We start from the raw sequence: 27339 nt of genomic DNA, 5'->3' as shown, positions 1-27339 counted from the left end.
GGCTTTACATGATGGCTCTTGTTCATTTTATTGGGTTCATCAACCAAATGGTTATTTATTCATATATCCATCCATCATCCATTGAACACTACTCCGCAGAAGGCATTCTGACAGGTCTGGGTTCCCCCCAACATTGTAATTACTTGAAAAGAGGGAGCAAGGAAGTGCTGACCCCCACCAGGCTCTGCTTGAGTCCTAAGTCCCTTTTGTCGCATCTGGGCCGGTGAATCATTTTACAAACAAGGTTACTCTTCTATCATTTTCAAAGTGGTGAAATAAAGGATTTGATCATTTCTTTGCTTGAAAACTCTGGGTTTTATGAAATATTCTGTTCTTTGTAAGTTAAACACAATTTTCCTCAGCCCGGTCATTCCAGGTGCTCTTTCCAAACTTAGCCGAACCCGGAATGAAGCCAGTGTCCGAGTCATGCATGACCCCCTACGCGTGTAGCCAGGACCTCACCTTGGTGTTTGCCTGCTTTCCTTCAGCCTAGGCTAAACTCTGCTTCTCCAAAAACTACAAATCCCTCAAAGGCCAACTTAAAATGCACCCTCCACTGCTGGGCTCCTTTGAGAGCCATGACATCACAATGAGATCTTTCTCTGGACGTGAGGACACTGATGTGTCTACATCACTCATTTGACAGATCAAATTCTGCCTTATATTATGGATTATTGTTTTGAAATATGTGTGCTATAAGCTCTTTGAGGACAAATGATAGAGCACACATTTCCTTGTATATCTCATAGAGCTTAACTGATTTTTTTCATATACATATTGTCCTTACTCAAAGAAACAGATATAATAAAAATGGATGTTGGAAGACTACATAATTTAAGGAAATATATTGATAGTAGTTGGCTATGTATGCATGTATGAGTGTTTTTTAATACATTTTATTGTTTGGTATTTTCCATTTTCTTATTATTAATGACTGATTAAATATCTGATGCTAGTTGCATGCAATAACCTCAGACTTTAAAAGTATATTACATAATATCCTTGAGCAGAACTGGGTTTTTTCTTCACATGTCTGTATGTCAGAATTATATGTCAGATTAAAATTGCAATACATGAAACTAATACAAAATAGTGTTGCATGCAAACTGTAAATGAAAATTAAAAAATACCAGAATCACAAAATACTTTATAGGTTACAAAGAGATGTAGAATATTTGGAAAATTGAGAAAACAAGAAAAAATTATAAACCTTACACAGGAAGAATGCTCTTTATCTAACATGTAAAATATGTAAATACATATGTGTATAGTGGACGGACAATATATAGTATGTATTGTATGTGTACATTGTGTATATATAGTATATAGATATATATATGTGATAAATGCAGACATAATCAGTTGAACACATACAATTTTTCTAATAAAAGACTGTAAATACACAATGAAATGCTACTCAGCCTTAAAAAAGAAAGAAATCTTACCTTTTGCGACAGCATGGATGGACCTGGAGAGCATTATGCTAAGTGAAATAAGCCAGTCAGAGAAAGAAAAGTGCCATATGATTTTACTCATGTGTGGAATCTAATGAACAAAATGAACTAACATGCAAAATAGAGACAGAGAGCAGGCTAATAGCTGTTAGGGGTGGGGCTGGGGGCTGAGTGGGAGGGTGGAGGGATTGAGTAAAAAAGAAAAAACTCATGGACAGGGACCACAGTGTGGTGAGTGCCAGGGAGTAGGGGGTGTGGGGAGAGGGAGGAGGGCATGGGGGGATAAACGGTGATGGACAGAGACTTGCCTTGGGGTGGTGAACACACAAGACAGTGTACTGATGATGTGTTGTGGAATGGTGCACCTGAAAAATGTATAATTTTATCAACCAGTGTCACCCCACCAACCACCGACCACCGTGGAGGGTCAGCTGTGCGGGGGCCCACCCCGCAGAGAGGAATTACTCCTGTGGAGCTCCAGTGCCCCTGAGCTCACCTCTTGAGTGCGGTGCTTGTGGAAGTGGCTGGGTCGTGCTTCACCGTGGCCTGAAGCTGTCTAGCTCTCGGGCCTCCCGGGAGGTGCAGGCCCAGGTCCGCCACCGCCTGTGCTGCGCCCTTACCGCGGGCGTGAGCTGCGAAAGCAATCGGCAAAAGGCTGCCACTTGTGCTGGGCTCGGAGGTGCCCAGGGAGGCCAAGCTGCGAACCAAGGCTGGCCGTCACCAGTGCCGGGCCTGGGGCCACTCAGTGAGAGGTATGGCACACGATGGCTGCTTGTTTGAGAGATTTGGGGAAAGTAGGAAGCATGAGCCAAAACAGACCATTTGTATGAAAAAGCCATTGGAAACAGCTTGGGTGGGCCTGCAAGTTGCGTGGGGCAGAGTCTCAGGCAATCACCAGGGCAGGGCGAACAATACGAGCCTGGTTGAAGGAGACTCAGGCCCGGCTCCCCCCTGCCGCTCAGTCTCAGTGTGGCTTCTGCTTTAAATCCTAGCTGTAGGACTTCCACTTAACTAGATTTCAGGCAGTTCTGAATGATGGTTGTTCTGTGGTTTAGTTGTAATTTCGAAGTGGTTGTACTTTAATTATTAAAGGGTCAGATTTATTTGAATTGGATGAAGGCAGTCTTGGGATGCTTACAGTAATGATCACTGATCATTTTTAGAGAATATTTATTGTGAATTTTCTCCAACAGAAACATGTCCATGGAATCAACTAAAAAGCAAAAAAAATCAAAACCTTAAGTTACTAAAGGTAGTTACTAAGAAGGTTAACAAAATTTCTGAAGCCGATGCAGTTGAATTTGGAAGGTTTGTTGTTGCTGCTGCTGTTTTGTGGCTGTTGCTGTTGTTTTTGTTGCTGTGTATGAAGCCTGCAGAATTCACTGATCTTCCCAATGTTACATAATGCGGCCTTGCAGTAAGTAGCACATTTAGTCTTCAAAGAACTTTAGAAATCTTTACTGGTTGACTAGCTAAACCAGCCAACTGACAAGAAGGTTGCAAAAAAAAAAAAGCGAGTGGTTGTGAAAGTGGCCATCTGAAAACCTAACTGTATTTTAGAGAGTTGGGGGGGCCTGTTGTTCATTGGTGATCCATCAGGGGTGGTTTTTCATTGTTTGTTTGGGGTATGGAGAGAGTTTATCTGGCTTTGGTATTACACAGTATCTTGCTAAATGCTGCCTGTTCTTACAAATAGCCCACAATGCCAGCTTTCCCCACCCTGGATACTACGGGTTTTCATCTCACGTAGCAGAATGAGAGATAGAGTGCCCTTTAGGCTGAAGCACCAAAACCTGCTGCAGGAAACGTAGAGGAGGGAGACGGGAGGGAGGGGGGCAGAAGGGGTGATGCAAAAGAGCAATTCCCAGTTTTAGTAAATGAACCAAATCCTAGAACTGGAAAGAAAATCCTCAAAATGGAAGCTGAAAATGTCTGACAACTTTCAATTTAGGATAATGGCAAGTTATAAAATGTAAGCTTTAAACAAATCAACATTCCCCAGTTCGTCAACCTATATTTTGAAGGGCATCTATTCAGGTGGTTTCTAACACTTCTGGTGTTGAGATAAATGAAAAGGGAGGTGCGAGTGGGTGTAGGGCAGTCTCATGGTAATGCACAGTCGCACCCATTTATTCACCCTCAAAGCAATTTTAAAATCAATTCCATGTTTCCTGGATAGGCTGATGTCACCCCGCTCATGTCAGAGTGAAGGGCCAAGCTGCTTGCTTTGTGCTCATTAAAATTCTGAATACTACACTATGCAGGAGCCAATGTCTATTTTCAGGACAACCATAAAACGAAGCAATAAATGTTTTTGTCTCTGGGGCCAAGGTGGGGAGAGCAGAGAGGAGTCATGTGGGGTGAGGTCCACAGATGGGAAAGGGGGAGGGGAAGCAAGGAATCTGTTAATGTTTATCAAATTCTAGTCATAGAATTAAGTGTCGACCATATATAGTTAATAAAGCATCCAAAACACAGACATGAATTCCACAGTACTCCAAGAATTCTGTTCCAAGGGAAACCAGATAGGAAGATAGTGACAATCAATGTAATCTGCGGAAAATGACTTTACAGAAGGAAATTGAAAACATCATTCTCAGTCCTTTTATTATTGTCATTAAATAGTTTTTATTCTCTCCACCCATTTATAAGGAAAATATCTGTGACTCATCTTGGTACTATTTGCATAAACATGGAACCTAGTTCTTCTATTGATTTATATTATATATCTATATAGCGTATATGTTTATATACTTCTGTTTATATACATAAATCTATGTATAAATATCTATCTGCCCACAGGATGGACCCTGGGCCGTGACTGCCATGGTAGAGGGACTCCAAGGTATGGCTTTGCCGAGACCCTGAATCTCAAGGTTGCCTTTAGCTCTGCTCTGATAGAACGAGGTGGGGTAGCTACTGAGAGCATTAGAGTTTTATAGAGCTGAGGGAGCAGTTACCATCTTTCCCCCAATGTAAGATGCACCTTTTGTACAGCTGTGTCTTTCACCTAGGCCTGCAGAAACCCTGTGGTTCGGCCTCCAGCTGAGGAAGCAAACTGTGCAAAAGGGAGGCTCACGTTTGGACAGAGAACCTGCTCTCAGACACTCAGAGCCATGCACACGCTGTGCCTGCTCAGCCCCACCTGATGGGTAGAAGCAGCTGCCCACTGACTAAGACAAGGGGATCTGGAATGCAGAACAGGACAGTCACTTTGTTTCCTAGCGTTCCACATCAGGTATGCTTTCTCCCCAGACAACAGACAACCCCACTTCAAATACTCTTTTAAATTCACAATGAGGTTCCTGGCCTTTTCTTTTTCTTCTTTCAGACACTATTTACACACACACACACACACACAAAAAAAAAAAACACACATGCACATATACACACATGCACACACACACATGCGCACACAGACTCACCCAAACACACACAAAGCCAGTGGGACCTCACATGAAGTGAGAAACAAGGCTTTTACCCTAAGAAGGGCAGGCTGACCTTTCAGAATTCATTGGAAACACACCCTGGCACATAGGCCCGGGCTCTCATCTCTCTGGAATGGAACTCCATGTTCAACGGCAATGAAAAATTGCCCAGAGACCCAGCTTCCCTCCCCTGCTGGGTCAAGGAGAAAGGAAGATGGGCAGGGTTCTTCCAGGAGGGGTTGGCACTCTGCCCACTTGGCACAGAAAGGAACCAGCCGCCTCTGCCCACGTCCTCTATTTTCAGAGCCAGCCTGGTTCCAGCTCTCTGCTGGAGGCTGTGGCCTGGCCCCAGCAGCCAGGAGGAGGGGGTCTCCTGCACTACAGAGTGTTTGGGAGTGGGAGGTACAACACAGAACAACGTGACAGGGACACCCTCAGTCTTTTGCCTTCCTGGCCTAGGCCTAGGTCCTATTGCCCTTTGAAATGTGTCCCAGTGGGTAGGACACAGCATAGTTCCCTAGGACTCGGGGAACAAAAGAAGGAGCTCTACACCATCTCTCTCTTAGACCAACTGGGTTCAAATCTCAGCTCTGCCACTTTCCAGCTCTGTGACCTGGGGCAAGTCACTGAACCTCTCTGTGCTTCAGTTTCCTCATCTACAAATTGGTATAGTAACAGTCCCTACCTCATTGGGTACTTATGGGATTAAGTGAAGGTACATTTTCAAAGGGCTAAGGAAAAGTGCTTGGAACACAGTAAACGCCTGTCCCACCTGCCTTCCGATTGACCTGCTCCGGGACTTTGAAAGGAAGAACAAAGGAGAACCAGGCCACCGCACTTCTGCTCCCACCTGTGGCCCTGGTGGCCCAGGCTGGGTGGTGCTGGCACTGCCTTCAAATCTCACCCCCACCTGCCTCTGCATTTCTCGAGGCTGAGTGCAAGCAGGGTTGTTGGCTGACTCTGCTGAAAGGCACGGATGGCCTCATTACCCTGAAATAACCTAATTAAGACGGTCTGTACAGGGAGGCGCTGGGCCGAGCAAGAGCCTGTTCCACTCAAGAATACAGAAGTGTAGGTTCTGGAAAGCTGTTTGAATGGAGTGCTGGGCCTTATTTATTATTTACAACATGGGGGGGCAAATGGAACATCGAGACATTGTTCTTCATTGTATTTCGAGTTCCTACTGCTATCAAATAAAGCGCCCACTCCCTGGAGAGGTTCGCCAATTATCTGCAACCTGCTTGCCATGTACCACGACTGCGGGGAACTGACCAGGGCACTGGGGGGTTTGGGATCTGAAACTGCAATGAAATGTGTACTTTTATAACTAAGGCTAAAAAATTCAGTCCAGAGAAGCACGTGTGATGGCTGTTTCTCTACCCTGCGCATATATTTTCCAAACCACAAATCAAAACCTAGCATGTCACAGAGCATTTCTGTGTGGCTTCTGCAGTTGCCCTTAGGCAATCTTAAAGGTAGCAGTCTGAATGCCAAAATACTGGCCTGTTGGGACTATGAGGGAAATAGGACAGGATATCTGACTAACTCGGAAATTCAGGCACTTACCACATTCATTCATCTGTCAGGAGGTAAAAGGCAGCTAATAGGGAAATGTTTTAAAGGTGGAAACCCGTGTTTACCATTTATAAGGGTTACCTCTCCTCCTCATCTTGATCTGAATAGCAAAGAGAAGTTGACCCCCTGCCCCAGCCCTGGGTCTCCATGGTGACTCCTGAGCACCAGGCATCATAGGAGGGACTGCCACGGCCACCACTCCCTAATCCTCTCTGTCCCTCAGAAGAGGCCACCATCTATGTCCCTGACTGTCTCCTTCTCATCCCAGGTCATTCAAGAGGACACTGCGTCTCCCTGAGCACTGTGATCCCCTCAGTGTGCTCCCGGGTTAGGAACGAGAACTGCAAGGAGCCCTACTCCCCTGACCCGCAGAGCGTCACCCCCAGAGTCAGCCAGCAGCACAGCAGCTGGTCTCGGAGGCAGGCTGCCTGGACTCAATCTTTCCCCCCGATAACCTGGGTAAGCTCTCTCCGCCTGTCTTAGCACCGACAACGTGGAAATAATAACCAGCACTTTACTCACTGGAGTAACTGCGGTGACTAAGCAAAGGACCTGGTTCATGCTTCGAATTAAATGTGTCACCTGTTGTTTCTAGATGAGGAAAATAATGGGAAACGATCAGCATCTCAGCATCAACTCAGAGCAATCTGCAGTCTTCTAGGCCTCTCCCAGGGACTCGAAGAAGAATAAAAATACAGATTATTTTTCCTAACATTAAATCACTTCAACATCTTAGAACAGGAAATATAGAAATATAGATTTTTAAAATTAGTTATTGGGCTGGGCTAGTTTTCAATGAGACAGAAAACCAGAAAGAGAATGCTTTGGCCATTCCTCCCTTGATCTGGGCCCTTCAGTCCTTTAATGTGCTAACAACCACGCCCTTTGTGGAGTCTTCTGAACTCTTTGTCCCTAAAATGTGGAGACTTAGATTGTTCATTTGCTTTGTGACTAATGGGGCAAGTAAACTAAAATGCAGAGTACCATGCATGTATCCAGAGCACTATTTTACCTGTTGGATTTGTAATACTAATTTTAAATTCAATTGCAAAATGTAACACGTACACTTTAGTTGTAAAATTACGGTCATTGGTGTTAAATTCTGCTTTCTCATTTTTTTGCTCTTTTGCTACGCGCATACTGGGGATTTTTTAATTTATAATAAAGGGGGCCTGAAAAAGATATACTTTTTATGGTTCTACGAATTCTTCAAATATCTAACTCCATGTTCCACTTTTAGCAATCAACAATAACAATTTTTGAGAAGAGGACATTGAGAGGAACTGTGTTTTTATTACCAAAGTTGTCTATTTCAACTGCAGGAGTCTTTTCGTAATTTTGTGAACCACAAAATAAGAAACAGTCTCTGCCCTCTGTATCATCTGCAAATCGGGGACAAGCATGATTTTAAAAAGCCAATGAGAGTAGCACGAAGATTCCAGAAAGCATAAGCTATGGAGCAGAATCCTGGAAGCAGATGGGAGAAGGGCTTGTGCAGCAGAGGATAAGAGAGAGGAGAAATTGTTTTCAAATATTTTAAGTGCCTCTGTTCAGAGTCTAGGTATTTTCTAATCTTCACACCCTGCATCCTGTCAGAGACTGTGGTTGCTTTTCATGTTCCCCAGCCCAACTCTTTCTCACCTCCTTTCACACTTCCTGCGCTTTTAATACATATCACATTCAGGGTACCACACGCACCTTCCACCTCTGTGCAGGGTCATGTAGAAAAAGCAATCAGATTGATGATTACCAATTACAAGCCTATAGAATCTGCTTCTCTGCACAGTCAGTAAGCAGCCCCACTCTGGCCTCTCTTTGTGCAATAGATTTCATTATCCCTAAGGTTGTATCTTTAAATTAAAAACAAACAAACAAACAAACAAACAAACAAAAAAACAGTTCTGATACACTCAACGATTTGGCAGATCCCTTTCATTTAAAAGTGAAAGGAAAAAATGCTCATTTAAGAAAGCACTGCATTCATGTGAATGTTTGGAGATTCTTAGCTATCTTCTATACGGGATAACTCTTGAAACTGAAAACAAAACAAAAAAAATGAATTCAATCTATCAGCAGAGACTAATTAGGAGCCTACATTCAAGCTATTTCTTCAGCCACCATGGAGGGTCTTATAGATCGTTTTATTGTTCTTCAAAGAGTTTACAACTTAGTTGGAAGGGAAATTAAAATTGAAATAATACTTTTTTATTAATAATGTAACAGTATATAAAACTGTACAAGGACAATGCAACAAAAAATATTTACTTGTCAATAGGCGGTACAGCATGGTAAGAGTTCAGAGGAGGTAAAGCCGCTGTGCATGTGGTGGGCTAGGGAGGGCTTCCCAGCAGAGGTGGCATTTGGCCTAGGCCTCATAAGCATGGATAGGAGACTTCCTTCTGGCTGGGAGAAGGCCAGACTCCCAAGAGGAGGAAGTCAGGGAGAACAGCAGGGAAATATCCGAGGTAGCTACTTGCAAGGCATATTGATAAGCTAGACTGGCTGGAGTTGAAGGTTGTTGTGGAAGCAGCAGGAGCTGAAGATGAAAAGAGAGAGTCTGGGTTTTAAGACGATTCAAGGAAAACTGAGCCCATCAAATTGCTCTAATTACATTCTCTCAGCCAATAATACATATATATATGTATACACACACACACAGATATATATTTGTTAAGCTCCTATTATATACAAGGCACTGCTGGGGGTGGAGAGAGGCAGAGAAACAAAAAGGAAAGACTAATTTGAGCTCAGAAGCTAGACATAAAAACAGGAAAAGTTAACAATACAAAATATAAACAAAACCAGAAGAAAAAAAAAAAGGAAGGTGAATTGGCAAATAATTACTACATCTGTAGAGGAAACCAATTATTTTGTCTGCTAAGTACCTCTTCCTTTCTTCTGAGAATAAAAGAGCTTCCGCTCCTTCTGAGTATTGCTCTCCCAGCGCCCCCACTAACCCTGTGGTAGCCACAGGAGCTGCCGCCCGGAGCCCATTGGCCATAATCAATGGGTAAGAAGTGAGCCCTGGTGGCATGAACGTCCCAGTTTACTTCAGGGACCAGCTACATCTTTGCTTGTTTTTTTAAATCTATTCATAAATAATATGAGCATTCTGCTTATAAAGTCCCCCTTTTGATAAGCTCATTCAAATTGGATGCCTGTCACTGGGAAGGAGAGAGGAAGAAAAGAGAGAAAAAAACCCTCTAGAGCAAAGTGAAGAAAAGTTCCCTGTGAGTTAGATGGGGACAGAGTGCTTCTCAAAGGACCAAGGATTGAGCAGTGTTCTTACATGTTCTTAACTGTACAAAACCCACTGGAAAACATCATAGATCACAATTAAAAATATAGAGGAACTATGCTGACTACCTAAGTGAACTGACAATACCTCTAACATACATTTCCAAATACTCTTCCAAATTATTAACCTTGGGGTCTAAACTGCATCGGAAGTCACAGCTCCTATCTCTAGCAGCTTTCATTGTCAAAATTCTCTCCATAGGAATCCGTTACTGAGTAAAAGCACAAAGCAATCTGCCAAAGAGCTTTCCTTAACGGCCGGGATTTCAAGGATGCGGACAGCTTAAAATGGCATTTCTTCTGTTAAATTGAATCCCACTTCTTTTCCTATGAGGACAATAAAGGAAAATGTACAACCCTTGGAACAAACAGGAAACATTTCAACACCTTTCTGAAGAGGTTCCAAATATTTTTAAATTAATGTTTTCTTCCAAAAACATTCTAAGTACAAACCTTACGGTATGAGAGTTGGGTTCTGGTCAAGAAGTGGGGTTCTAGAGCAGCTCCCCATGCTCAGGGGAAGGGAAGAGAGTGGAGGAAATAGAAGCTTCTTCAGACAAGGCGAGAACCCAGTCATGGAGGAGATACCCTGGGAAACCCCCAGGGTTTCAAGGCAAGTTCTGTGGTTCTAAAGGGAACTTCTGAGGATAGGGCCATATTCAGTTTGTTTTGGTGTTCCTAGTGCCTGCTATAGTATCTGACACCTCACAAGTATTCAATAAATATTTGGTGAATGAATATTCAAATTGATGAAAAGCAAGGACCTACAACCAAGATGACTCTACCCTGAAAAGTTATCATTTAGAACTGAAGGACAGATAAAGACCTTCCCAGACAAGAAAAAGCTAAAGGAGTTCATCACCACCCAACCAGTATTGCATGAAATGTTGAAGGGTCTTCTTTAAGAAGAAGAATATAAAAAATATGAACAGTAAATACATATCTACCAACAACTGAATCTGCAAACAAAACAAACAAGCAGAACAGAAACAGACTCATAGATACAGAGAACTTTCCGTTGACTGCCAGGTGGGAGGGCGGTTGGGGGGATGGGTAAAAAAGGTGAAGGGATTCAGAAGCACAAATTGATTGTTACAGAGCAGTCAGGGGGATGCTAAGTACAGCAGAGGGATTATAGTCAATAACATTCTGATAAGTAGGCATGGTGCTGGATGGGTGCGGAATTTATTGGGATGCTCACGTATTAAGTAATGTAATGTCTGGTCACTGGGGTGTACACCTGAAACTAATATGATGTATGTCAACTGTAGTTGAAAATAAAAAGTGATTAATAAAATGAATGAAGCTGGGATTTAGTTATTGTATCTTAGATACAAAGTGAACATTTGGCCTCAATAATAAAGAAAAAATTCTAGAACTGGGGCACAAGATTGGAGCAAGGAAATCAAGAGGCATTTGATGCTAAGTTTCTTTAAATGCTTTTAGTTGGGAACCTGTGTGGTCTCAGAGTCAGGAGCAAAGATGAGTCATCAAGCAGAGCCCAAAAGGATTCAGCTAATTAGGTGGCATTTTGAGTCAGGAAGCCAAGGAAGTTATTACTCTTAAATTATTGTTCAATCTAATTGGAAAAAGTCAATAATAGTAAAAGATCTGATTTCTTTCTTCATAGCTTATCTATGTTACACCAAAAGGCGGAAACAGCCCTGAGAAAAACTGTGAAGTAGACCTCATTTCCCCTTTGGTAATCTCCTGCAGTCAGCAAACACACCTCTCTGTGTCCAATTGGCTTTAAATTTTTCCCACTCACCACCCCTTACTTCCCCGGTCTTCCTGGGACAATACCTCTTGCTTCAGACTTTCCCATTCTACATGCACCTGTCTTGTGTCTCAGTCACTCAAACTCTGCTCTTGGCTGGTGAGAGCTGCCTTATTTGTTAATCTGCTCATGTGCTCAGAGAAGCCATTAATGGAAAATTCAGATTAAATACAGTCTTGTTTATTGGGGCCTTCTGGAAAGAAGGCCTTTACCCAATGGAGTATCTCTAATGAAAATTTCCAGGTGAAGTCAGGCCACTGGGGAGATCATAGGGCAGGCTGAACTTTTGCTGCCCTTTAAATCACACCAGGAGGGGCAGCCACTGCTTCTGTCAGATCTGGAGCCCTGACTATCAAACCCTTTCAAAGCAGCAACTGTCCTGGTTGAATCAACACTGGAAGGCCTCTCTTGGCAAAACCTCAGTGCCAGACCAGTCAGAAAGATAACAATTGCATTAGTTGATATTTTTTCAAAAGGGTGCCTAAGTCACTTCCCTTTAGACACTCTGACTCCTTTATTTCTGGTTATCTCAGAAATAAATAGCTGAAAACACACAACACTGGTCTGTGTGTCTCTTACACACTCCTCTGAAAAAAATTTACCTAGTTCAAAGAACCAAATTGGACTTCCCCAAGATTATAACTGTGACCAGGCCCCACCAGCCTCCGTGGTTGCTCAGGGCTGAAGGAGGGACACCCTGCCGCAGCCCCATGAACAGTTAGACGGTGGTTGTGTCCACAAAGCACTACACATTGCCAGGCTTCCAAGTTAACAAAGGTCATAGTGGCTATTATATAAGCCCACGGGTTTTACCCATTTTTCCTTTCCTGTTCTCACTACTGCTATTTTAAATCTTTTCAGAAACAATATAGAGTATAAGTGAATTCATAGAAATATATATTCATATAAACATACACACATACATTCATGTATATGCAAGCTCACTATTCCTAGAAATATTCCCAAAGGAAGCTGCCTTTTAAATGTCTTCTTTTCAAAATAACAAAGTAGGTTAGAGTCTTTGTTGCAAATTATTATAGCATCACATATTCAGCAGACAGTTCTATGGAAACTCAACCAAATACATTTTCCCTCTTGAATTGAACAGCAATGATAACAACAACAAAAAGACAGTAGCCCTGATAGGGGATGTGCTCAAACTAAACGCAGGCACTTTCCAGAGGAAGGTAAATGAGGTCACCCTGGAGCCTGGAGGCCCGAGCTGCTTAATACTTTCAGGAGTTCCCGCTATACTGGCTAATGAAACGTGTTTACCTGTCTGGGACCCCATGAAACACATAGGTCAGCCTCCGCAAGCGGGATGTGGAACTGCACATACAACGGGCTGCTTTGACGAAGCAGGCCCAGGGAACCAGAGCAAATGACAGGAGATGACAGAGGGGAAAATCAGAAGAAATCCCGAGCCGCGGGGCACAGTCCTTTATGAGCTCTGACACCTGAGGGTGTGACTCCGTAACCCCAGGGTTTACAAATAACTGTCAGCGTGATGGTGCTGAGTCATAAAGAAAAGGTTAGGTCACATCTGATAGACGTTTATTAAGACCAGGAGGTGAATAATGCGTCCCAGGTAATTATTCATTAAAAATGGGTTTCAGAGAGCTTTGATACATGAAATGTATCTTTAAAACTCAGGATTAAGCACACACACAAAAAAAAAAGGCAAAAAAAAAACACCTCATAGACACAGACAACAACAGTATGGTGATTATCAGAGGGAAAGGGCGTGGGAGGAGGCAGAAGAGGGGAAAGTGGGGATAAATGGTGGTGGAAGGAGACTTGACCTGGGGTGGTGAGCACACAAGACAATACAAACATGACGTGTTATACAATTGCACACCTGAAACCTACATAATTTTATTAACCAATGTCATCCCAATAAATTCAACATATAAATAAAATAAAAATCTAAACATTGAAAGCACTTCATTCCTCAATGTAAATTACTGTGTCAACCAAGCAAGGTCAAGAATTGAGACTAGAGGGAGAAACTGTCAAAAGGCTACTCTGTTATTTTTAATCTACTTTTGTTACTTTGAAGTACTTAGAGTATTTTTAATTTTAGAGGGCCTGTTTTAATAAATATTAAATAAGCAGGCTTTCCAAGTCACATATTTAAGGTTGAAGAATGACGCTTCTGGAATTCTTTGAGATATTTATTTCAGTCATCTATTCAAGTATACCAGGCATTCTTCTTGCTTCAGGGATACGGTGGTAAAACGTTCTCATTTATCCAAAGGATATCCTCTGAGCCCTAATACAATTTTGCTTTTCTAAGGGTCTATGTAAAAAAGTAAATTAAAAATAAATAAATAAATATCTTGCTTGTTATTCAAACTCTTGTAGAACCTAAATCAGCTCTGTTTGCATGAAGTAAAAATTGTGCCAAGGAGAGGCCTAGCCTCAAGCAATAAACAGGTCGACCCAACCCCGGCCCCAATGGCCAAGGCCCCGCTGAGCCGTGCAAACCAGGTGAACGCAGTCACAGCAGGGGCGTGAGCGAGCACAGCGCTTGTCATTAAAGTGACGAGCAGAGAAGTGAGCAGGGCTCAGCTGTACTTCCGAACACGCACATCTGCACGTGTGAATGGAGAGAGACAGATACGTGCACACACGATATGTTTGACTCTTCATGAAAGTAAAAACATACCACAGTAATTTGAGATTGTGGCATCTACCACCAGAAGAATCTGGACTAGAAACCTGGTTGTGCCACTAATTAGCTATGCAGCCTTGAAGAGGTTTCTTGGCCTCTCTGAGCTTTCCTTTTTACCTATAAAATAAAGGGAACTGTAGTACCTAATTTAGAGAGTTATTAAAGCCCTTCATTGAGGAGAATCAAAAATCGTTAATTATGTTTCTTTATTATTGGTATGTAAATATCCTTTAAAATAGTCCGTGCTTGCCAGACATCCAGAATAGCCTGTTTTCTCATTTTAAAATTTGGTCTAAAATGTTGTGTTCAAGAATGTAAACAAGGAAGGGGTTGAGCCCTTCAAACACAGAGGTGAGCATCCCCAACAGAAGAACAAACAGCCAGGCAAGGGTAAGAGCTCCAGCTTTTTTGGAAGCTCTCCTGAGTACCCAGATATTTTTAGATTATTTTTAAAATCAAAAACAGACACACACACCAAAAGGCATAGAACAAACACCCAGAAATATTTTGCTTCAGTTTTACATGGGTTATTTTTACAGATCAGTTTTGCTGTGTGGATTTCATTGAAAATGAAATGAGTCCATAATGTTGCTTCCATGGCAACCTGTCTCTTCGTGATTGGCTGAGAGGTATCCAGGCACTTCCACAATACCCCAGAAAGTGCAAGTACTGTTAATATTTAACAGATGCAGTAAAACCTACCAACCCCATGGCATTTGTTATGCAACTGACTATTAATAAGGAGATTCAGATCCATCCTAACATTTTCTCACCCTCTAAATATCCTTGTGAGATTTTTTTCCTTGTTAAAACCTGATATATAGAAGGGGAGGGGGGAGGGGAGGACAGGACCCAGAGCAGGGGCCAGAAAACCTTGAAGGTGTGAGAAGATAAAACCTCATCATACTTGCAGTTGCAACGGCCTCCATTTCAGTTATTTTATCTCAGGATAGAACTGGTTTAAAAAGAGAAATGTGATCTGCCCCAAAGAAATGCAATGCCATTTTACATTCAATTGTGATTAAAAGAGAAGCATCATGCACCTAAGACGTTTGCTGTAACTGTGAGCATGCTGATGTGACTAACCGAGCAAAACCAGCTAAAGGATACAAATTAAATGGCCCAGAGGAGACACTGTGTATTTACCAGTGGCCGTGGGAAATTGAGGGGTTTTATTTTAAGCATGTATGATTTGAAACTCCCAGTGTGTCTTGAATTAAGAAAAGCATTCATATAAAAATAAAAATAAAAAAAATTAAAAAAGCCCCAATTTGCAAAAGAGTTAAGTTTCAAGGTAATTGTGTTTTCTATAACCCCTACACTGCCTGGATACTTGAGAACTCCCCCTCTGTATTTAAAGTTCTATTTATACCCTATCATCAGCAAATCCACCACTTAATAGGTGCAACAGTACTGAAAAGCAGCCAGGGTTTTTAGTATTTGCATACATTATCATTCTGATACAGGAGGCAGTTAGACTGTCATGAGCAGAGCGGGAGTGACAAGCCAGGTACAGAAGGTCACCAGGGAGAAAAGCCCTGGGTGCCCAGCAAGGGGCAGAACTAGGCTGAGACCTCGCTCCCAGGGTGACCTTTCCTCCCCTAGCATATCTCTGGTCATGCTGTTTAGACCCCCTGGCCTTTCCTCCCCTGGCACGTCACTAGTCATGTGGCAGACCCCCTTAGAGAAGGAACTAGGGTGCTGGAGAATAGCCTCGGATGACTCCCATACAAGCCCTTGTACCACCACTCCCTTAAGCATTAAGCCCTCAGCACAGTGAGGTTCTGGCCCCCATTAAGTAACCGTAAGAACAAAGCCTCTGGTCTATTGACCACAGAGTCAGAGTTCTGGTCAAACTAGAGATGACATCTAGGCCTCAGTTATGTTTCAGATCCAGGTTCAGGAAAGCAGCAAAACCAGACAGGGCAACACCACGGCTGACATTAGGACCAGCTGCAATGACTAACCCCCCTCCCTAGTGCCGACCAATCAGTGGAGACCACGACCGTGAGAGGACACACCTGGAAAGCTTATGAATATTCTATTGAGACCCTCTCCTGAGACTTTCCCTAAGGTCCCCACCTTTAGAGGTGGAATAAAAACCCTTAGGAAGGAGGACCTGATGTGCTGGTTCTCTCTCTCTCTAGAGCACGCCCACACCTTTCCCTCTCTCCTCCCCCAGGCCCATTACCTTTGCCTTTCTTTTTCCTAAACTCAAAGGGCCCTACTTTTGCCTCTCTAACTTGCTTCCTGACCCCATCAACCCAGCTGGCTCATTTCTTCCATGGCTCACCTTTTCTACCTCTGTGACTTTCTAAATAAACTTTTGCTTGTATGTGAGTCTTGCCTCTGAATTCTCTCTTAGCCAGAACTTGAGTACCGAGATTGCTGAACTGCGATACAATAGCTGGTAATATTCCGGTGCTGTTTCTCTGCTCACAATTCCACTTGGAATATCCTTATTTGAATGTTTTATCTGTTACTGAGTTTCTCAACTCCCAGTGGAGGGTACAATTTGAAAACTTGCACATATAAGTCTAGGTTAAAAACCTTAAAAATGATAAGGGGAAATTATTATACTTTGAGCTTATATAGAAATGGCTATAAAGATGTGTTGATTTTGTGTATAAATTCAATGAAAATCATGTTAGAAAGTGCTAGTGTCAAGATCCAGAGACTATATCTAAAGCTGATATTCGCTGATGGCCCAGAAAGATAGCTGTCCATGTGCTTGCTATAAATCTTCAAGTTAATATAATAGGGTAAGCTTTAAAAATGTATGCAGAGTAGTATCTCAGCTATGACAAAATCATGTAACATTATAAAAGATTAAAATCATGCATCAAAATATTAACCATGATTACCTAAGGGGGCTTATATTTATTTGGGGGGGTGTCCTTTTAATTTACACCTTACTCTCCACATTTTCACTCAATGTATGTGTTGTGAAAAAGGAAAGATTATATTTTAAAATAAACTATCAGTGCCCCTTTATTCCTTCTTTGTAAGATTAAACCTTAACTATATAAAGAGCCTTACATGTTTTAAAGTGTTGTGCATCCATTATCTCATTCCAGACCCACAGTTGCCGGGAGGAAGATATTATGGAGAGTGGAGTCTCACTTACAGATAAGGAGAATGAAGGCCAGAGGTCAGCTAAACTGTGCAGGAAGGCAGGGGACATTAGAGTCCAGCTGGGAGGACATATCTGGTGTCCTGGGGCCCCCTTCTCCTAACACTCAGATTATATAGGAGATCTATTACACTGATCATTTTCACATCTTTTTAAACTAAGTTAACAGTCCATTTTCAAGTCTTAATTTTTTACTTTTTGTTTCTATGTGTAACACACTGCTAAGAATGAAGCATATGCTTAATAAACATTCGTTTACTTACAACAATCCTTTCCTCTTCTCATTGTTTAAAAAACTCATTTATCTATGCAGCTGAACATATTTGCTAAAGAGCTGACAGCACCTCACTCAACCTTTCCTTTAAATTATTTCCCAAAGTTTGAAACTCTGGGGTTTTAAAATATCTATACTTTCCTGACCATCCATGAAGTTTTAGGGGAAAGGACATAAAAAAATAATAGCATGAATATTCATCTAAGCAGTTTTTAAAAAAGCAAGATCTAGAAAGGGGCTGCAGACCAGGGGCTGGTGACATCCCCACCTGATCCCTGATCAGGACTCTCATGCAGTAAGCAACCTGCACAGCTCTATTCTGCAACCCTGTCCATGAACTGGAAACATAATGAAGCTGGGCCTGCCTCTCACTAGAAGGTATATTTGACTCCTTGCCAACAAAGTATCCTTTGGTTAATAGATTCACATGCACACACCTCTGATATATAAGAGAGACAAAGAAATGATTTCTAGAGTCCAGAGGTAGATGAATTATTTCCTTTGTTAAAAAGAAATGGATACCCACCCCGCGAGTACTGTAATGATAGAACGAGATAATACATGTTAAGCACAGCGCACAATGCCCAGCATGAATCATTCAGTCCAATGTTGGTTCTCTGCCATTTTCCCCTAAAATACTAAAACTATTTAGATAAAGCTGCTGTTACAAAGTAATTTTTTTAAATCCAACTCTTTCTTGCCCTTAATCCCAAAGCCTTCATGTTTTCCCACATAGGAACAAACTTTATTCCCTCTCTCACCTCCATCCTCTATACCAAGTTCATTTTCGAGTAGCAGGCAGTGTGCCACGGACTCTGAACCCATCTGGAGGAACTGCGAATTCGTTCTGAATGTCAGTGCAAAACTCAAAGCCATCACTGACTTTACATTTTCTGATGAAACTAAATTTGGGCCCGTGTTTGCAAAAAAAAAAAAATTGCCTGCATTTGCTATGGGTCCATGATTGTCATTAACCCACCGATTTGAACCCATCTCAAAGATGAAAGATACCAGATCTGTTGAGAGCGAGGCAGAAGTCAGGCATATCTCCCAAATGTCACTTTTAACACTGACCCTGAAAAATACAAGCAGCAGTTGGCCCACAAGACGATGCAGGGGAAAAAAAAAAGTGCAGTCATGTTTTTCAATGGATTTGGGTCACAGCCCTTCCTGCAGTCCTTCCATCTCTTCCAGGTGAACTTCAGATCAGCCACTTCTGAACGCTTACTGAGTTCTCCCTTCCCCTAAAGCTTTTACAGTTAAAACACTGTAAATGTGTGGGGGATCCACTGGCCATATCTTGACCAAATTAAAAGACAGCCATGCTCTGTAGTGTCCCCAGTCTTGGCACTGATACCATGCTGGCATAGAGGGGTGCTGCTTTCAGAGTACCCCGTCTCCCCTCCCTAAGGCAGCGCAGCCTCTCAGAATTCTGACCCTGGGATCTCACAAGGAGATGGTGCCCCACAAGGTGTTTATATCTTAATAAAATGTCAGGTAGCCAGATTTTCCTGACCTGGCATAGATTTAGCCAGGGATAATTTCTAGAAGATGAAATTCGAGGCAATAATCTAACATGCGGTATCTTAATAAATGGGAAATGGTACAAATCAGAGATTTGTTATCATCAAGGCAAGTTTTAAACAATGGAGGACACTGTACAGAATACAGGTCAAATACTAGAATTAATTCAAATCAGAATGAAAATGTATGTAGAGCAACAGAGACTACAAGTCCTCTGAAGCTAAGGAAATAAAAAATAGATTTCTTTTTTAAAATTCTCACCTGAGGATATGTTTATGTTGACATTTAGAGAGAGGGGAAGGGGAGAAGAGAGAAAGAGACAGACAGACAGACAGACAGACAAACATCGATATGGGAGAGAGACATCAATCGGTTGCCTCCCATATGCACCAATGATCAAACCCACAACCTGTGTATTTGCCCTGTCTGGAATCGAACCCGCAACCTTTTGGTGTGTGGACGTTCCAATCAACTGAGCCACCTGGCCAGGGCAAAAAATAGATTCTTTTAAGGTTAAAAATAAGTTGGGGGAGGGGAAAAATAATGTAAAACAAGTTAAGAGCTTATGTTCTCTTCGGCTCTCCCTGAGTTATAACTGCTCCCAGCTCAGTGGCCCAGGTGAGATCAGATCCACCAGGGTGCCGGGCAGAGAGGTAAACAGGGCCCTGGCTTTGCCTCCACCATTTCACTCTCACCCAGCACTGTGCAATCCCTGCATCTGACTGACTGTTCAATTCTCATGAAGGACACAAGCACCTCTTTGCAAACACCTCTAAATACCTGAATCTCACCTTTACTCATGCCATAAGTAAATGAGTGGCCACTGCTGTGATGCTACTTTTTAAAAAAAATAAATAAATATATGAATATTCTTCAGTACACCTTACCACATATATGTGACTTATCTGCCCTGCCATGTACCTTAAGCACCAAGTCCAGGTCACATTATTTCTTTGTAATCCACAGATCTTAGTTTAGCACCTTCAATAAAGGAAATATTTTAACATCTATTCATCTATTCACACTATATTCATATATTTTCCTAAGTTCAAAGTTGTCATTTAGTTAAGAACAAAATGATAGCCATTTGAAATGCAGGCAAGACTTTCAGCACCATTCTGTTTTTCCCTGAACGTGCATCTGCATTCATTCATTCCACAAGGAGAGGCATGAGGCACTTTGCTAGTTTCCCCAGGACACCAGAGTAAAGACGACAGATCTCTGCTCACCAGAGTCCACTTAGACGACAAAACGAGCAAATTATCAAGATAAAGTAATGATGGGCAGTTCTGCCTCTAAAATGGCTTAGAAAAAGGGAGATGGTATTCTGGATCAGAAATTATCCACTGGCCTCCTCCTGCAGATCTGGGGACCTACGGGTTCCCAGAGGACATACAATCACAGAGACGTGGCTAGACATGCTCATGGTCTTCATCACTCAGGGTTCTATCACATTCAGTACTGATTCCCATGCACATGGCTGGGGCTCTGAATTTGCTGCACAAAGGAAAGGTGGGCTGGGACAGACAAATTCTGAGCTATCAGCTCTTTAAGTAGGTTGCAGAAACATAAATGTAAATGATACCTACTTTTCTGGAGAAACAATCCCCTTCCCAGTTAGCCTTCTGAGGGCAGGGGAACCTCTCCTAGGAGTTGGCAGACCCAAGGCAATCTTGTGCCTTCCCAGTTCCCATTGGAGAGAGACAATATAGCTTAAAATATAAGCTAGAAGGATGGAGTATTGATCTCTGCACTGTTCCCGGGGCCTGGGCAATGTCTGACATATAGTGAGCCCTTAAGAAAAGTATGTTGACTGGATAAATATATGAATGAATCAGGAAGGAACCTAAAGCAATGACTCTGACGAGAAGACATCAAGCATAGACCAGAGGCCACGCAAAGTGACAAGAGTCTTCAATCTTCTTTCATGATACTGACGTTTATACCACCAACACCCCTGAAAAAGGACCTTGGTCCAATACAATCCTTGCCTTTGACCCTTCCCTGTGGGGTGAGTGAGAGGAGAAATCAGAGCTCTCCCTGGAGATGAAAGTATGTGCAATAAATTTATTGTAAATAAACTCGTGTTTAAAGTATTGATGGGAATACAGTAAAGAACAAGAGAATGTACTTACTTCATTCGGCCTTAAAGCTAAAGAAGGCTTCTTGGAAGTGGGGCCCTTTGAGTTATTTACACTGGGCACGAATCACTACACCTGCCCTTCAGAAGAACTTTGCACTTAGGCTTAAAGAGGGTGACAGTGAGAAAGATAACATCATGCTCTCCCCTGGACAAAAAGAAGAGAGAGAGAGAGAGAGACAGAAACAGAGACAGAGACAGAGAGACAGAGAGAGACAGAGAGAGAGAGAAAAGGAGGGGAGGGGAGGGGAGGGGAGGGGAGGGGAGGGGAGGGGAGGGGAGGGGAGGGGAGGGGAGGGGAGGGGAGGGGAGGGGAGGGGAGGGGAGGGGAGGGGAGGGGAGGGGAGGGGAGGGGAGGGGAGGGGAGAGAAACAACAAAATTAGCACACATATTAAAGGCTATTCCCCAGCCCGGCCGGGTGTGGCTCAGCGATTGACCCTGGAGCTAGGATCCAGGTGATCGGGGTTCTATTCCCGGTCAGGGCACATGCCTGGGTTGCAGGCTCCATCCTCAGTCGGGGGCGTGCAGATCGGTGACTCTCTCATCACTGATGTTTCTATCTCTCTCTCCCTCTCCTTTCCTCTTTCTGAAATCAATAAAGATATATTAAAAAAAAAAAAAAAAAAAAGGCTATTCCCTGGCAACATAACCTTTAACTTATGTACGCTGGTAGTTTACTCAACAGTTCAAGAGTAAGAAAAAAAATAAGAAATAAAAATGACGGGGAAGAGAGATTGAGAATTTCACTATAGCTGTAACTTTATTGTGAAAGAATGAGAGATACTCTTCCTACCTCCATCTCAAAGAAGAGAGCTTTCAAGAGGAGAAAACTCTGAAGTTTCTAGAGGACAGAACTCTGTTCCAATGGACCTTGATGCCCCAGGACACATGGGACTGCTAATGAGGTAATATGAAGCCTAAGTCTAAACCCTGGGCCCTGTGGCAAAGATAGGATCAAAGGTGCCGTGGCCACATGGGACATGTAGACTACGCCACCAGGTCCACATGCTTTCCAAGGAGCCACTTCAGCAGCAAGGCCATAGGCCCTTCCTCACATATTCTGGAAGGTATAAGTGCCTCATCTTACCTGAATGACCAAAGGAAACTGCAGGGCAAAAATAGCTGAGATTAAATTCCCAACAACCCTGCAGGGGAGAGAAGGGAACAGAGCCAGACTTATTTGAATGTGAAAAAATGTAACACTCCCTGCTCCCAGAGTTGAGCAACAAATTCATACTCATTTTATAAGTTTGACCAAAGTTCACAAACAAGATCTGCTTTTTAAAAAACATAGCCAAGCCCCTAGATCTTTGTAAATGAACAGCAGAACTCCAAATGCACCCAGGGTACCCATATTTACCTCAGACACAGCAAGTCAACTGGAAAACCAGTCAAGCTTGTTAAGTTCACCCAATTGCTAACCTTCCCAGCGCAAGAAGAATGTCTGTCTCAGGCAGTTTCAGTTACTGGCCTGAGATGACCCAAGGATTTCCTCCCTTTAACAGCCATTTGAAAGGGGTAGGGGGCAGGGGGAGCTGAATCCACACAACAAAACTCCCTCCATGGGCAATCACCCACTTCACGAAATAAAGAGAAACCGAGTGGCTAATGTTTAACTAGAACTAATGTTACATGTCTATATTAAAGCTCATGTTTTCTTTTGCATTTTTTCAAAGAATATATTAATGTCTAAGGGTAGCAAAAATTCAATAGGGGCATTTCACTTTTCTAGATAACAGACATTCATTGGCTTTTGAATGTTTCATACAAGGCACAATTTCTGGCTTATCGTGTTTGAGAGAAAGAAAAGCATTTTGGAATCAAAACAGAGAGGACACTACATAATGAATTCCGCTGAAACATGAGTGAGCGAGCACATCGAGCAGGTTTTGTTATGACAGCGTTCAGGGGACGGTGGGGCGGGGGGAGAATGAAAAGGAAGTCTCCAACTGCTAAACCAAGACTTCTCAGCTCCCCTGTCCTGCAGTCAACTTGCCAATGCCTTTCTTCTTCCCCAATCCCATTTTTCAGTATCTCGTAACTGGAAGCTGATCGATCACTTGGCCACATCAGCCTGAGCTCATCAGGCCGATTAAATGAGAGGGCGCCGCAGAGGATCAGGCTCGCGTAGGTCTGGCAGGGCCGCCCCGACCAGGCGTCTACACGCCCCGCTGCACAGTCTCATTGGAAAGCCTGCGATCCCGCCTGGGAGATTTCATTTTTAGGGGACACATTGCTACTCAGAGGACTTCTCAGGACAGTGAAGGGGGAGGGAATAGTAAAAACCAGAGCAGTCTGACAAAAATAGGATGCCTGGTCACCCAAACCCTCAGGCAGCTCACACATATGGTGCCGTATTTTAAACGCGAAGAAGTAGATGCTGTCTTAACAGCCAGGTCCTGTTAGGACAGCAGCTCCCGGAGAGCCCTTCTTTCCTGGGGGATGTCGGGAGAGAAACAGTGCTCTGAGGAGGGCTCTAATGGAGTCCTTGGCAAGGGTGCAACAGGCAGCCTGCTGGGTTCTGCAGGGATCCTCTGAGGACTGGGCTGAGATCCCTCCATGTGCTAGAGGCACCGGGTGTCCTGGTGAGGGACCGAATCAGTCTGTAGGAAGGGAGGGCCTTTCCCTAATTGGTGCACAGAGGGGCCACATTTATGCAATTTGTCTAAAGGGGATACATTTCCTTATCTGCAGAAAGCACCATGTATGCTAACAGCTTGGAAGCTGGGTCATAATTAGGTTGGATAATGATTTACGGTCCAAAAACCTGACAATGCTGAGGCTAGAAGAACTGTCACTCTCAGGAAGTCTCCTGAATTCACATTGGCCTCTAAAGAGTCTCAGCCCCATCCATCTGCAATCCTGAGATACTGGAGCTTTTGGGGAAAGACAAGCCGAGATTTGATGCTAGCCCTGCGTCTCCTTCAAGATAACCTAGGATTGTAGAGAGGAGGTGGGAGGGGGCCAACATGTTTTGTGTCTAAATTTTAATGTGTTTGAATGTAGGGACTGTGCCTTATTCACCATTGTATTCTTAGTACCATGCAGTCAATCAATCAATCTGTGTGGAAGAAATGCATTTAAATCCATTTTGTCCATGCATCTTGCTTGTGTTTTCAGTAAAAGAGAGATTTGGTTAAACCTATCTTTACTTTTTTATATCCACAAAATCTAATCTTGGTAAATAAAAGATTTTTTCGAACATTTTTCAAAATCTATTCAAGAGTCATAGGACCATGGAGTTAAGAATGTGCTAGGCCAACCCACTTAGTTGCAAATGAGGCAACAAGGGTCTAGAGAGTTTAAGTAACTTGTGATGGGTTACACGACCCGTGGGAGGCAAAGCCAGAACCAGAGCTCGAGACATCAGACCCCAAAGCTCAAAGTCCTTCTCCAATGCTTCTGGGACTAAGAGAGCAGGCACAGGTTCCTCTGCATGAGGGTGGTCAGCCCCCCACGTGCTGAGAAGATCTTACACCACGCCCGCACGTGGCCCTTCGCAAGCACCATTCCCATTTTCCTAGCACTGCCTCTGACCATACCGTTCAGCTTAGAGTAATCAAACATGTTTAGGGAAAATAAGCATTTTATCCTTAAAAATAAAATCGGTTCCCAATTTGAACAAAATAAACTAAGTAGCTGTATACTCCTTGCGCTTCACCACACACTGCTAGACTCATAAATGGGTAATCAGATATCAGTCCCATAACATTCAGATATATGGGCCCCAAAGAAAATACCAGCTAGAAGCCTGTTACTTTCAAATACTTTGTGAAATGAGCCATGGAATGAATAAATAAATAAATAAAAGGCGATTGCAAGACCACAGAGCAGGTAAATGTGTCATGCACATCCCTGAACTTTGCTGGGGCTGGGCCAGAGCAGCAATCCACCGGGAAACCCCCGTGGAGTCACCGAAGAGTGGTCTGGCTTTGCCAACATCATACATCAGTCACACTGAGGAGACCCTGCATAAGGCAGCCAGGATGAAAGAAGAGTCATCTAGAAGAAGTGCTTATTCATCATCTGATCCCTCTCCTGCTGCTGAACAAAGCGGAAATTGTTTCTAAGGAACACTGGGTTCAAGTGAACCGGGGGACCAGCATTTAAAAGGGTATTTTGTCTAGGGAGTAATTACAGATTTTCTAAGCTCCCTGTCTAATGACTGGAATGGCATACGTAGTGAAGGCCATTATAATAGATGGGGCGTTTTAGTGAAATAATAACAAGACATTCCTTCCTCGGGCAAAAGGAGCCAACTGGTTGACTATGGTGGGAAAATGAAAATTCAGAACCTCAATCACATGTCATCACACAGGCATTTCTGGCACAGGATGAACTTGAAAAATATAGTAAGGAAAAATCTACAATGAGCAATAGAGTTATAAACTCAACATGTCCATTTGCCTTCAAAAAGCATTCTGGAAATAGATTTTTATTCTATTTTGGACAACGTGATGTCCTATCTTCTATAACTACGAAGTTTAAAGTGGACAACCAACTATGAAGAAAAAGATCATTTACTATACCTTGATACCTTTGTGTTTCTGTTTGCTATTTTCTCAACTGAGGATAATTATTAGTACCTTGTATCGATCACTGGATTGTAGTTATCAAGTGCGATGCTCAAGATGCAACACAGAGGACGTGATGAAAACTATCTAACTTGGCAAAGTGGAGTAGAGAGCAGTGCGGTTATCCAGGGAATTGGGCAGCTTTCTAAAACTGGAAGCATCTCCATCAGAAGGATTCCATCAGAAGCATAAATGTCTCAAGATCACAGAAGAGGAAAGAAAGGGAGGATCTGGAAGAAACCTTCGTAAATAGCTGTCTAGAATTCAGTAGATATGGTTTAAACGTCCTAAACCATACTATTATTCAGCTTATAACAATCAAGAATTCTAAGGGAAGGGGTGGGGGAGTACCGAGTGAGGCCTTAAAATAAAGTTGGTTCCCAATTGGAGCAACAAACTAAACATAGGAGTATTGGACTCTAACCCAAAATATAAAGCACATAACCACAAGTGCATACTGATATTAAATTTCAAAAGATTGAATGAATAAATGACTAGGGAAGAATGGACAAATTCCCCTTGTGGAAGAATTCTAAATAATTTATGTTGATACTTTGCCCTTGGGGTGGCGGAGCGAACTCCCCACCCTGAGTCGGGGGTGTATAGTGTCTTCCTTCCGGAGGGCGCAGCGGGAAACGGGAGAAAGCGTAGCTTACAGCGGAGAAGGCCGACGGACGCCGTGTCGGGCAGGTTATTAAGGCGAACCCCACAGTGGCACTGAGAGCGCGTACCCTGGGTAAGACGTGGCGAGCGTGGTACTTAACTTCTGCGCTTTCCTCCCAAACCCATCGCCTCAGTCTGCTCAGGAGGAATACATCAGACTCCTCCCAACTGAGGGATTGCCTACAAGATACCTGGCCAGGACTTCCCAAAGCTGACCTCCAAAACCTAAGGAAGTCGGAGAAACTGTCACAGCGAAGGAGAGCCTCAGGAGACATGAGTCTCCAGTGGAATGTGGGGTCAAAGATGGGGTTCTGGAAAGAAAAACCAACGTAAAGGAAAAAACTAGGCAAATGTGAATCAAGTATGGACTTCGGTTGACAGTAATGTATCAACGTTGGTTCAAAATATCCATGCTAATGTCTAATTCTAGCATGTGGGGAAACTGGGACATATATGGAAACTCTTGTACTATATTCTTTTTTTCCTGTATCTTTTAAAAACTACTCTAAAATAAAAATTTATTTAAAAAAAATAAAAAGAAAGTTGGCTGTGGCAAGAAAACAAACCAAAAAAAAACCCCACACAATATATATGTAACAAAAGGTGAGTATTAAAAGGAGATAGACGTTAGCAGTCAAAAGTAGAAACTCTCAACTCAGTGGAGCCTGGAGTGTCAGCACTGGGGGGCGGGGAGAGAGTAAAAATTCATTTCTGAATGCCAGGGGAACTGTTTGAAACAATGTGCTAAGAATAGCTGGGAGGTGTTCATAAGCACGATTAGCACCTTGACTGACAGGGAGCCAGAAATACGCAGGCTGTGGGAGA

The 27339-nt window shown here is 42.9% G+C and overlaps 1 long non-coding RNA gene across 1 annotated transcript in view; it reads right to left on the bottom strand.

Annotated features, from left to right (window-relative positions):
* Positions 1-27339, bottom strand: part of LOC308557329 — a 473078-nt gene that overhangs the window by 111082 nt on the left and 334657 nt on the right. Inside the window, exon 4 of the long non-coding RNA XR_013998814.1 lies at positions 1951-2086. This is a non-coding gene — a long non-coding RNA (uncharacterized lncRNA). The remainder of the gene's footprint in view (positions 1-1950; positions 2087-27339) is intronic.

The sequence above is a fragment of the Miniopterus schreibersii genome (assembly GCF_964146895.1).
Source record: "Miniopterus schreibersii genome assembly, chromosome: 5".
Taxonomy (NCBI): Eukaryota; Metazoa; Chordata; class Mammalia; order Chiroptera; family Miniopteridae; genus Miniopterus; species Miniopterus schreibersii.
This window is presented reverse-complemented; position numbering and strand designations above follow the sequence as displayed.